This window comes from Anguilla rostrata, chromosome 6, assembly GCF_018555375.3.
Source record: "Anguilla rostrata isolate EN2019 chromosome 6, ASM1855537v3, whole genome shotgun sequence".
Lineage (NCBI taxonomy): Eukaryota > Metazoa > Chordata > Actinopteri > Anguilliformes > Anguillidae > Anguilla > Anguilla rostrata.
In genome coordinates, this window is record NC_057938.1 from 30,700,855 (window position 1) to 30,714,626 (window position 13,772).

The following is a 13,772-nucleotide window of genomic DNA, read 5'->3' on the forward strand; positions in this document are numbered from 1 at the left end:
TCCGTGTGTCCATACATCTGTATCGGTGGGTGTAGCTGAGTGTCCTTAGCTCCTACTCATGCGTGCAGGATAGCATTAGTACACTAACCCTAACCCTAACTAGGTTAACTAAAGTAGGCGATCCGTACGCGCTAACTAGGTCAACTAAAGTCGGCGAAACACTAACATGTTAGGGTTAAAGTAACGTTAGGCGATAAAGCTGTGCTTAAAAATGTCGTGCCGTACCACCTGCGCATGTGTCCAACTAAACAAAGCACGACCTGCGCATGCGTCGTACAAAACGTCCCTCTAAGATCGTGAGTGACCACAATGTTCGTGAGTAAGTGACCACAATTTGCCACGCATAGCCCACGGCGTCAGTCCTGCATGTGCGCCGTGGGAAAAAAGAGTCATATAATAAAAAATACTAATTTTGACTAGTCAAAGACTGCAAACCACAAAACTGACCCAACCGCAAACCCCACCACCAGACAATAGAAGCAATCACTGCAGGTCATATTTGGCCAGTGCAAACCGACAGATGATGAGCCAACCTTAAATAGGAGTGTTTGATTTGTTTCATGATTAGGATGGCAGTTTTGCCATCCAGCCAAGTTACGCCTTGGCGGGGCATGCCCTATACCTACACAGCACCAAGAGTTTGGCACTTTTCAGGGTTCCACACAGAAATAACCGCAACAGCCACAAACTCTCAACCCTTAAAAACATTAATTTCTGTACATTCTGATTCCATCTGCTTCGTTAGCAGCAGCATTACTCTCTTCATGATCCATTGCTGCCATTGCAATTAGCTGAGCAGTCCTTCCAAACCAAGCTTGTGGCATATGATAGCTACTGCTGGATGAAAATTTTTTTTAACTAAAACTAGCTAGCAAGCTACCTTGCATTAACTTAATGGCAAGCTCGCTACTCCTCGATGAAGAAAGGACAACAGCTTTCAATAACAGTAACAGTTTTAAAAAGAATTATGTGCACATTATAATGTAGTTTGTAATTTTCTATCAATCATTTCACCACCACTTCACCACACTAAACTTCAAGGCATACTATGGAAGATTTTTATTTGAAAATATTATAAAATAACAATACGAAGGCATATCTACGATGCGCCAGCATCTTAGTCTTTACAAACTACAGCCAAACTTTGTGCTCCTCCCTACCTGTATTTGCTATTCTAAAATGTGTTCGGGACATTTCTGGGCGTGGGAGGGGTGGGCGTGGCTAAAGAGCCTGTGGTTTGAGATCATATTTCTACGTAGCGCTTGTTGCTAGTCAGCTGCTACAATGGCAGTTGTAAGATACAGTGAAGACAAGGGCTCGTTCAAAAACTAGTCAGCCTTGGAATTACTTTTCTTTGGTGGCTCAGTTGAGGTTCGCCAAGAGGATGAAAAGTGATGGGGAGTTGGGCCTGTTTTCTGTTAGACCTGTAAGTAAAATTACTTTTAGCTAGTTGTCTGAGGTTGGGTAGCTTTCCTATCAAATTGTGTTCCTCCATCAAGATGCCCCCCCCCCCCCCACCCCAATTAGGGGAATTGCTAACAACTTTGAAAAGGCTACGGATAGCTTCATGAACAAGCACGGAACCATCCAGACCCACGGTGCAACTCACTTCCACAGACACATTTTAGCTGGCACCACCTGCACATGTGTCTTACTAAATGAAGCACCACCTGCGCATGCATCCCACAAAACAACCCTCAAAGATCATCCGTGAGTGAATGAGTGAGTCAGTGAGTGAGTGACCACAATTTGCCATGCATAGCCCACGCCAGTTCCTGCGCGCCGTGGGAAAAAGTCATTCGCTTTACAAGTATATTAGCTTATTACATTCGTGATTCTGTGTTTATATCCCAATTCTAACTAAAAGGCCAGGGGGGTATTTTCAGGAAGCAGGATTACTAAGTTAGCTGGATAACTGTGTGGAGTAAAACCCAGAGCAGCTCTTTTTCAGTCCATCACTTGACAGACCTCCGCAGATGTTACTGTTGAAGCTTTTTATTTCAGAACGTCAATAGCGGATTTTTATTTCAATTATGAATAATAACTTTATATTACACAGAGATTTTGTAATGGTTTATTAATTTCAACTGTTTACTTTTTTATATTTTAATCTCCCTGACCTCTCAATAGAGGAGGAGCTCCTCCGCCTCCATGGACCAGACTCCTCTTGCGTACACACACACATGCTCAGCACAGATAAGAATGATCCTTGGAATCCAACCCGAGTCCACCCACATTAGCCGCTGGAACGATTATCCTAATCGTGTCATCTTAACTGAGCTGCTTATAAACAGGGCTGTCTCAGTAATCAGGGGAACCTCTGCCTATGCAAAGCATCATTTCTTAGGTCTAGAAAATAAAGAAATTGACAAACAAACTCCTCCCCTTTGCGGCAAAGTTAAATTTCTCATCAGCAATCTTTTTTGCAGCATTGTTTTTCAATTCCCCAAGTTGAGAGATAGTTCTGCCCCTGAAGGTTCACAGTACCTGCCTGCTCCTTATGCCTTCCACAGACTTCTGGCATGAAAAACCCTCAGAGCCTGCTGTTCCTTCTGCCCTTAAGGGAGGGCTGCCTTATCCTGTCCCTGGAGATCTACAGTTATCATTTCAACTTCTCAACTTCGCACATATGATTCTATTAATTAGCAGCTCAATGCGATCTCTAGCTGTTGAATGTGTGCCTTCTATGTGTTGGAGTGGAAAGCTACAGTATGGTTAATCTCCAAGAACAGGGTTGGGCAGCCCTGGCTGAAGGAAACCACCCCTTCCCACCCACATCCACTTTGAGGAAGAAGAGGGAGACATAAGAACAAGGAGAAGACATAGCACACAAAAAAACAAGCCACAAGAAGAGCTAGGAAACAATAAGATAATGATATAAAGAACTAGAAGAAGAATGGAGCATAAGAAAAGGTGCAGGACACATACCCAGCTGTGATTCACCCCTTTCAGCCACGGGCTTGCAAAGGGGGGGTTGAAAGCAAATGTCCTAAAAGGCCTATACAGGCTTTGCATTCACATTTACTAGGACCTAAAGTCATTCCAATTCACAGCATTTAGTGTGACGATGACATCTTTTCACCATGTTTCAAAAATGGTTCCACCTGTTCATTAGTCAAGTGGGGATGGGCTCCAAGAGTGTTAAGATATCCAAGGCCATTATATCACCACCCTGTGACAGAAAACTTGATATTTTTAACAGCCATCCTATCCACCATAAAAAAAAACTGCAAAGGGATGGGGAATGACAATCAGAATATTCCATTGTTTCCATTTGTGTTGAAATAAGGCTGGGAAATGCCAAGGAATGGAGTTGGAGTCACAAATAGATGGGAAGATTAGAGAAAGAGAGAGAGAGAATGTGATCGGGCCACTTTGAATGGTGCTGCTGACCGACAGAAGAGCCAAATCAGCTGCATTTAAACTGCATTTAAACTTAATAAATAAAATAAAATCCCCACTGTCAGACCTGTGGCATTGTACAGCAGAAAGATTGTCTCAGTTTCCTGCCCAAATGTCTTGGCATTGTGTTTCGAGAGGGCAGGGCAAACATGATGAACATCTCATAACATTACTGCAAATTCCATTACTGCTGCTCTGAACTCAGTTTCAAACGAGCTCGATCAAAACATCATCCACTTTATCTGCACCTCTCCTTCACTTTTCTTAAAGGAATTATCTGTTTCGACACCAGACAGCAGCAGGCCACTGAGTGCATACATTTATCATTAAAAATATGAAGTACACATTATGTTGTAACAATTTCCTACTAATCCACAACTTTTGTAATCAATGGTCTGTAAAATACAAAAATAAAATATGTTCTGCTTTCCATCAACAGAAAATACAGGGCTGTATTGTTGATGCTTTTCAACCAAGCATACTGAGTGCACAGTGCCCTCTAGTGGATACTCCCTGCTGAGCAGGAGCATTTGTTTCCAAATAAGGCGGCAAGTTCTAGTGATCAACTATCCAGATTACATCAAGTCAGCAAAACAACTGGGTATGAGTGGAATTAGTTGAAGGTAAATTTCACACTGATCCAGGAAGTAGCCTACTATTTACACAGAGAGAAGCTGATGTGTCGAACAACATGCCAGCATGCAGTAGAGGCAGAGACCTTCTGAGCATTCAAGTCCAGGCTTGGTGCAGAACAGAAGTAAATGGCAGGCCTGAATAACCTGTTCACATTTCTGAGTATTCTAATGTTCTTACAATCCTGATTCACTTTTGGGTATTGGGATGGCAGGTATGCCATCCCGCCAAGTTACGCCTTGGCGGGGGCATGCCCCATACCTATACAGCGCCGAGAGTTCGGCACTTTTCATGGTTCCCCACAGAAATAACCACAACAGCCACAGACACTCAGCCCTTAAAAACATTAAATTCTGTACATTCTGACCCCATTTCAACAGACAGATTTCATAAACAACTTCACATGTCCACACAATAAAGCCCCAAACTAAGGGGATTTTGCGTTTTCTCCTTCTTCTTCTCATTCTTATTTTTCCTGCCGCCTATCCCACTAACAACATGTCTCCCCATTGGACATTTTACCGACACCAGCCAAATCTTCACCTACACGACCCAATCAAAAACTTGCATACACACGCAAAATACCCATACCTTTTTATTCTGAAACATTTCCAATTCAAACAGCTAGTCCGCCTGTGGCCTAGTGGGCAAGGTTACAGTCTTGGGAACATGGGGTCCTAGGTTCAAGCCCAGCTAGGAACACATTTCTTTAACCTGCTTTTACCCTCACTAATAATTGTCTACTACTTCTCAATTATTGCTTTTGCACCATGTCTACCCGCCGTTCACCGAACATATACACCGCATTATGACGTACCGCCTGCACGTTCAGTTATTAACCGGCTACAATATTGCAAAGCCATATGGATTCAACCGGAGCTCTTCTGTGCTTACTGGCCTGTGTTCTTCTTTAAAACCACGGACAGGTTTGATAATGATATTTCACGCATTGCATAGCTATGTCATGGTGCTGCACTAACAAAGTCACAGACTGGTAAACCTCCGGTTGAAGGATTGAATCCCGCCTCGCCCTCAGGCAGATAATTTCCTCTTTTACACTAACATTTTCTTACGCTTATATTTGCTTTACCAAAACTCACTCACGGCCACCCATATGCATTTCATGATGGACAATGCATTCCTTTTATTAAAAAGTTACACCAGTTCACCACTGTGCCATTTCTACTAACTATATTTCTCCACTTGGCTACCGTACAAAACCTTCTTAAAAACAAACGCCACGTTTCTACATTCATGTTACCTCGCCCTGTTCTCTATCTAGCCACATACAAACAATTACTACGTATGTACATTCTGCAACTCCCCATTAAAACATTACATTTAAAATCATGACTCACTCATAATTATAACTACTACTACTGAACATGAGAAAAGCACATGAGTGCAATAGATTCCACATGTTACTTACCACTCCACTTTAACGACTAATGTTTTATACAGACTGTTATATATAGGCTACCGTTCGATAAGGAAACTAAGCTCGCTCATGGTCACTTCATTTACTTCGCACTATAGTCTGTGATCATGTCAACCTTCACCTATATGCCCATTTTGCTAAAAACATATTGTTTCAACTACGCAATTTTATTTTTTCTCCTAATTTCTCTCACACTGTTGTTATTTTCTCATATGCAAAGCCTGCTGGGACATATGCGTCTGCTCCTATTCTCCACTATCAAGTTTTCCGGTTCTAGCTTAGCAAAACAGCGAAGAGGATTCCTACCTGCAGATAAGCCTATCAAAATGCCTTATAAACCTTACAAACACTAAAAGTGCATCTCCACGAAATAACAGACAACGGAGCAGGACAGAAGGGTACACAAGTTGCGACCTAGGGAGCTCAAATTCTACGGGCTTGCTGATTCTTTTGTCAATCAAGGCTCGTTGGATGGCCATCAAATCCGTGAGTACATACACTGGCCATATTTCACCTGCGTTTCTGATGCGTTTACACTTACGCCAACGCACCCTTTGTCACAGCCACTGTTTTACTTATATAGCAAACTGAAACTGCTAAACGGTACACGCTCATCAGACTGTACAAATTCACACAAGGATATAGCGATAATCCACAACCGTTTCTTACAGGGTCACTTCGCATTTCTCACTCTCATAATAAAACGCTTTGCAAAAAGAAATGATATCTCATAAAAAACATGTTTTCAACGTACAAAAATGCCAAGTTACTCACACATACAAGAAATACACCGTCTATAACGCATTAATTCAGACTGCCAAAATCCAGGCCTGCCATTAAAAGTATTGATATCAAAATGACGCCAAGTTACGGTACTGTAAACAATATAGGCTATCTTGCCTCACCGAAATTAAATAAGATGTATTCCAAAGCAATGCTACCCAATATTTCCTCAATTCTTTCAAGCTTCTTTGAGAAACGTTTTAGAAGCTTCTGATTGGCTAACTGTCATAATTAGGAGTTAATTGGGACCTAATTGGCACCTGAGGCTGTTTTTAAGGGCCTACCTTTAGATCCACTGCCTTTTTACCCTTGATACCATAGGGAAATTCAAGCAACTCAGCCAAGACCTCAGAAAAAAAAAATTGTGGACCTCCACAAGTCCTGTTCCTCCTTGGGAGTAATTTCCAAACAACTGAAGATACAAGCATCTGTACAAACATTTGTATGCAAACATAAAAATCTTGGGACCACACAAACACTGCATTGTTCAAGAAGGAGGCACAAATTAACTCCCAGGGCTGAACAAACTTTGGTACGAAAGCGCCAATTGAACCCCAAGACAACAACAGGAACTGGTGAAGGAGTTGGAGGCATCAGGTACCAAAGTATCTACATCCACCATTAAGACAATCCTACATCGCCATGGCATGAAAGGCTGTCAAGCAAGGAAGAAGCCCCTACTCCAAGACAGGCATAAAAAAGCCAGAATGAAGTTTGCAGCTGATCACCAGGATGAAGACCTAGCCTTTTGGATGAGTGTTCTCTGGTCAGATTAAACACAAATTGAAATGTTTGGCCATAATGATCAGCGCTATGTATGGAGGAAAAAAGGTAAGGCTTTTAATCCGAAGAACACCATCCCAACTATGAAGCATGGGGGTAGCAGCATCATGTTGTGGGGGTGTTTTGCTGGAAAAGGAACTGGTGCACATCAGAAAATAGATGGCATCATGAGGAAGGAGGATTATCTAGAAATTCTGAAGCAACACCTCATGACATCAGTTAAAAAGTTAAAACTTGGTTGCAACTGGGTCTTCCAGCAGGACAATTATCCTAAGCATACATCCAAAGTTGTAACAAAATGGTTTAAAGACAACAAAGTGAAAGTATTGGAGTGGCCATCACAAAGCCCTGACCTGAATCCCATAGAAAATTTGTGGACTGAACTGAAAAAGCGTATTCAAGCAAGGAGGCCCATAAACCTGACGAAGTTACACCAGTTCCGTCAGGAGAAATGAGCAAACATTGTGGCAAAGTATTGTGAGAAGCGTGTGGAATGCTACCGAAGTGTTTGATTCAAGTTAAGCAGTTAAAAGGCAATGCCACCAAATACTAGCAAAATGTATGTAAACTTTTGACCCATTGAAAATCTGATATAGTACATAAAAGCTGAAATAAATCTGTCTCTTAGCTATTATTTTGAAATCTCTATTATTATGGAAATAAAGTAGATACCTTAAATTGACTTAACAGAGGAAATGTATGGTAACATGAAATGTGTGAAGTGTGTGAAAAATTGATTTTGAATGTCTTTAGCCTAGGTGTATGTAGACTTTTGTCCTCAACTGTACCAATACAGCACCAATAGTTTGGAACTTTTCAGGGTTCCCCACAGAAATAACCACAACAACCACAGACTCTCAATCCTTAAAAAACATTAATTTCTGTACCTTCTGACTCACAAGCAACTTCACACGTCCACACAACAAAGCTCCAAACTAAGGGAATTTCGCGTTTTCTCCTTTTTCCTGCCTCAATTGCTCCTAGCCCACAAAGAATATGTCTCCCGATCGGTCATTTAAGACAGTGGTTCTCAAACTAGGTGCTGGGGGACCCCTGTGTATGCTGGCTTTCATTCCAACCTGCAATCCCATTTTCTTTTTAATTAGGTGCTTTTTATGTTTTAGAGTTGGGGTTCCCAGTCTTATCCAGAAAGGGCCAGTGTGGGTGCACACACCTGATTCTACTAATCAAGGTGCTTAGCAACGACTAGAGGTTGATTAGTAGAATCAGGTGTGTGCACCCACACTGAGATTGCAGTTGAGGTTGGAATGAAAACCAGCATACCCAGGGGTCCCCCAGGACCGAGTTTGAGAAACACTGATTTAAGTTACATCAACCTACAAAAACATCGGATACAAACACAAAATGAACATATGTACAAATGTGCACATTTAAAACAGTAAAACTTTGCAGCTCTGATGTCTACTTCCCTCGTAGCTCACTGGATTGCACCTCCACCTTTGGAACATCTTACACGACCGATGGACCCAGGTTCAAATCACCCTCTGACTGAAGCAAATCTCTAATAACTCATTAGACTGGTTTGCAGGCTAACTAAAAATACAACATTTATACTATTGCTTTTGCATCTATAAAATCTCTGCGAGAAACTAATTTATAGTGCCTTCGGAAATTATTCAGACCTCTTCACTTTTTCAACATTTTGTTATGTTACAGCCTTATTCTAAAATTTATTAAATTAATTTTAATTATCATCAATCTACACGCAATACCCCATAATGACAAAGTGAAAACAGGTTTTTAGAAATTTTAGCAAATATATAAAAAATAAAAAACTGAAATATCACATTTACATAAGTATTCAGACCCTTTGCTATGAGACTCAAAATTGAGTTCAGGTGCATCCTATTTCCATTGATCGTACTTGAGATGTTTCTAAAACTTGATTGGAGTCCACCTGTGGTAAATTCAATTGATTGGACATGATTTGGAAAAGCACACACCTGTCTATATGGTCCCACAGCTGACAGTGCATGTCAGAGCAAAAACCAAGCCATGCAGTCGAAGGAATTGTCCGTAGACCTCCAAGACAGGATAGTGTCAACGTACAGATCTGGGGAAGGGTACAAAAAAATTTCTGCAGCATTGAATGTCCTTAAGAACACAGTGGCCTCCATCATTCTTAAATGGAAGAAGTCTGGAACCACCAGGACACTTCCTAGAACCATTTCTGCAGCACTCCAATCAGGTCTTTATGGTAGAGTGGCCAGATGGAAGCCATTCCTCAGTAAAAGGCACATGACAGCCCGCTTGGAGTTTTCCAAAAGGCACCTACAGGATTCTCAGACCATGAGAAACAAGATTCTCTAGTCTGATGAAACGAAGAGTGAACTCTTTGGCCACAATGTTAAGTCTGGAGGAAACCAGGCACCGCTCATCACCTGGCCAATACCTTCCCTACGGCAGCAACATGCCGTGGGGATGTTTTTCTGGAACTGGGAGACTAGTTAGGATTGAGGGAAAGATGAATGGAGCAAAGCACTGAGAGATCCTTGATGAAAACCTGTGCCAGAGCGCCCAGGACCTCAGACTGGGGCAAAGGTTCACCTTCCAAACAGGACAATGACCCACAGCCAAGACAATGCAGAAGTGGCTTTGGGACAAGTCTGTGAATGTCCTTGAGTGGCCCAGCCAGAGCCCAAACATGAACACGATCAAACATTTCTGGAGAGACCGCAAAATAGCTGTGCGGCAATGATACCAATCCACAACCGGACAGGATCTTGAGCGGATCTGCAGAGAAGAATGGGAGAAATACTCCAAATACAGGTGTACCAAGCTTGTAGCGTCATACCCAGACAGTTCTGCTTTTGGCATTTCCACCGAGCTTACCGTCAGCTACCTTGCTAACGACTCATCGGCTGCAACGCAGAATGTACGTATATACAGTATATAGAAGTGCAGTTGTTAAAACCTCAAAATTCTCCTGTTCCTACTTCTCCTACTCTAGTGGCTTACTGGGTAGCGTGGATGCCTGCAACACTTTTGGATGTGTGACAGCTCAGGTTCGAGCCGCCCTTGGACTCATGAAAACCTCTCAGTCCATTACATTGCCTTACTGGGTAACTAAAAAGAAAACATTTAAACTACTGCTTTTGCATCTTTTGCATTTATATTACAGTATTCACACAACTGCAAATATAATATACCTACACGTTACACAGTTCCACGTTCAGCATATTGGCCAAGTTTAATGTTAGCTACCTTGCTAACAAGACAACAGACCGACTGTATAACAGTACAGATGGCTGTCAAATTAAATTGTATAATCAGTGTTGCACTTCGGACCGGTAGGTAACATTACCAGTAGTATAGAAACTGGCGCAAGATAATGACTTCTTCACAGCATGTATATCCATTTAAAATAAATAAATAAATGACTCAAATTAAAATGAATAAATACAGTGCCTTCAGAAACTATTCAGACCACTTCACATTTCCACATTTTGTTATGTTACAGCCTTATTATAAAATGGATGAAATTCATTTTTATTCTCATCAACCTAAACACAATACCCCATGACAAAGCGAAAACAGGTTTAGAAATTTCAGCAAATTAACCCCTTAGCGCACATGCCAAATCTTGCCAATCCTTGTCCATTTAGGGGGTACCCTATTTAAAGCCTTATAACTCCAGATGTGAACACCACAGATTCTTTAAAAATGGCTTAAATGAAGCAGGGCATTTGTAAAATTTACAATACTAACGCAGGTTAGTTAATATTTTTAATTTTGGAAGAAATAAATTGCCACAAATGCAATTGTCTAGACAAAAAATCAAAAATAAATTTGCACTTTTTTAGTTTGCAATGAAATACTGAGAGATTGCATATATACAGCAGGTTAAACTATACATGTGCTGGATCAAAAACCTCTTGACCACAAGTTCAAAAAATCTAAGGGTGGATATGTAGAACTACTATAGATCAACTAAATCAACTGTTCTGTCTCAAGAAACTCACTGTTGCATCATTTTCAAGTGGGAATTACAAGCTTTCCATCAGTACAGTGGTCTAAAATATCTAGGGGTCCAGAAACATGACCAAAATCTTTCCAAAATGAATAAAATGCTTGTTGTCCATTATAAAGCATATAAATGAGACCCTTATGGAGGTTTAAGATGGAACATTGCTATCAGATTAAAAAATAATGCAAAAATATTGTCACACAATGCTGCACAGTACCTAAACGTGTAATAATTAACTCTTGTATGTATTTCTATACTCTGTACTCTCGTATGTTTTCTTGTATGGGGATGGGGCCACATGAGAACAATTTTCAACCGTCCACCACATTTTGGCAATGCTCCAACTTTCACGTCATCACTTTTGCATGCTTCGCAAAAACTATTACACTACTTACATTACAGTGTGAAATATCCACATTATATAATACCACTAACCTATTTAAAGACACACAATTTCAAAAAGTATTTTGAGCAGTAATACTTACAATGATGAAATCTTATCTGTTTTCAGTAGATAGAGACAGAGACAGGAAATCAATGATAGTTCTATCTGCCCCTGTCTTACACCATAAAACGATGTCAGCTAGGTCTATCAGCAAACATATGGCTTAGCTATGCTCAAAAGTCCTCAATAATAATAGTATTTTCCAAGAAATTACAAAATATAGTTGACGTTTTGTTAGCAGCGTCTTTGTTTTACTGATACCACAGAGTGAATGTGTAAGTGAATGCAATTACAAAAACATTTTCGGTTACGCGGACCTATAAAACGCTATTCCAAAAGCAAAATTAGACATGTTATACATCGTTAGAAAGCTTATACTCGCACCTACTGAATAAATGAATTGTCAATCAAGCCGGACTGTACTAAAAAGGGAAACAACGCCATAAACATCACGTGTGGTATTACGCACAGCTATTTTGGAAGGTACTCAGGCATCACAAATGCGCGTATATTTCACAAAGGGATTGTCCAAGACAATGCATGACCACTCAGTCTCAAAAGGGACATCTCTATGCATAAAACCAAAGGTAAGGTTGTATATTTATTCAATATTTAGTCCCAGATATTGACTGTAGAATGACATGGTATCATTTTTAAAAAACTTTCAGTGAGCAGCATTTTCACTGCTGTATTAGCATATCCTAGGGCTATTGTCGGGTTTATCTTGTTGCTATGACGGAATACAATTTTTTAGTGGTGAAAGAATATTTTTATGAATGCCAAGATAGACAGTATTGTTCATTATGTCATGAGTAGGGGGTGTAGTCGTTGATGAGAATGCAGAGAGGGGGGCGTGTTAAATGAACAACCAGGGTGACAATGGTGGCACTGCGAAACTCCGTATTCGGTATAGTTGTAGTGTATCATCCTCTTATGAAACTAAAACCACGCATTTCTGTTTTTAACTCATACTTTGTTTGCAGTAGCACTGAATGTCTGAGTTCAGTAATCTGGGCACGCCAGCATTCCGACCACTAGGGGACTTGCACGAAGGGGTTAATAAAAACTTAGAAACATAAATATCACATTTACATAAGTATTCAGACCCTTCACTCAGTACTTTGTTGAGGCACCTTTGGCAGCGATTACAGCCTTGAGTCTTCTTGGGTATGACGCTACAAGCTTGGCACACCTGTATTTGGGGTATTTCTCCCATTCCTCTCTGCAGATCCTCTCAACCTCTGTCAGGTTGTGGATGGGGAGCGTTGCCGCACAGCTATTTTCAGGTCTCTCCAGACATGTTTGATCGGGTTCATATCCGGGCACTGGCTGGGCCGCTCAAGGACATTCACAGACTTGTCCCAAAGCCACTCCTGCGTTGTCTTGGCTGTGTTCTTAGGGTCATTGTCCTGTTGGAAGGTTAACCTAATCTCCCAGTTCCTGCCACAGAAAAACATCCCCATAGCATGCTGCTGCCACCACCATGCTTCACCGTAGGGATGGTATTGGCCAGGCGATGAGCGGTGCCTGGTTTCCCCCAGACATAACGCTTGGCATTGTGGCCAAAGAGTTCAATCTTGGTTTCATCAGACTAGAGAATCTTGTTTCTCATAGTCTGAGATTCCTGTAGGTGCCTTTTGGAAAACTCCAAGCGGGTTGTCATGTGCCTTTTACTGAGGAGTGGCTTCTGTCTGGCCACTCTACCATAAAGGCCTGATTGGTGGAGTGCTGCAGAGATGGTTGTCCTTCTGGAAGGTTCTCCCATCTTCACAGAGGAACTCTGGAGCTCTGTCAGAGTGGCTATTGGGTTCTTGGTCACCTCCCTGACCAAGGCCCTTCTCCTCCAATAGCTCAGTCTGGTCGGGCAGCCAGCTCTAGGAAGAGTCCTGGTGGTTTCAAACTTCCATTTAATTTAAGAATGATGAAGGCCACTGTGTTCTTCAGGATCTTCAATGCTGCAGAAATTTTTTTGTACCCTTCCCCAGATCTGTTCCTCGACACAATCCTTTCTTAGAGGTCTACGGACTATTCCTTCGACTGTATGGCTTGGTTTTTGCTCTAACATGCACGGTCAACTGTGGGACCTTCTATAGACACAGGTTTCTGCTTTTCCAAATCATGTCCAATCAATTGAATTTACCACAGGTGGACTCCAAGTTGTAGAAACATCTCAAGTATGATCAATGGAAACAGGATGCACCTAAGCTCAATTTAGAGTGTCATACCAAAGGGTTTTGAGTGTCATAGCAAAGAACCATTGAGTTTAACAGGAAAATTAATCAGGAGAAAATGCTTGTAGT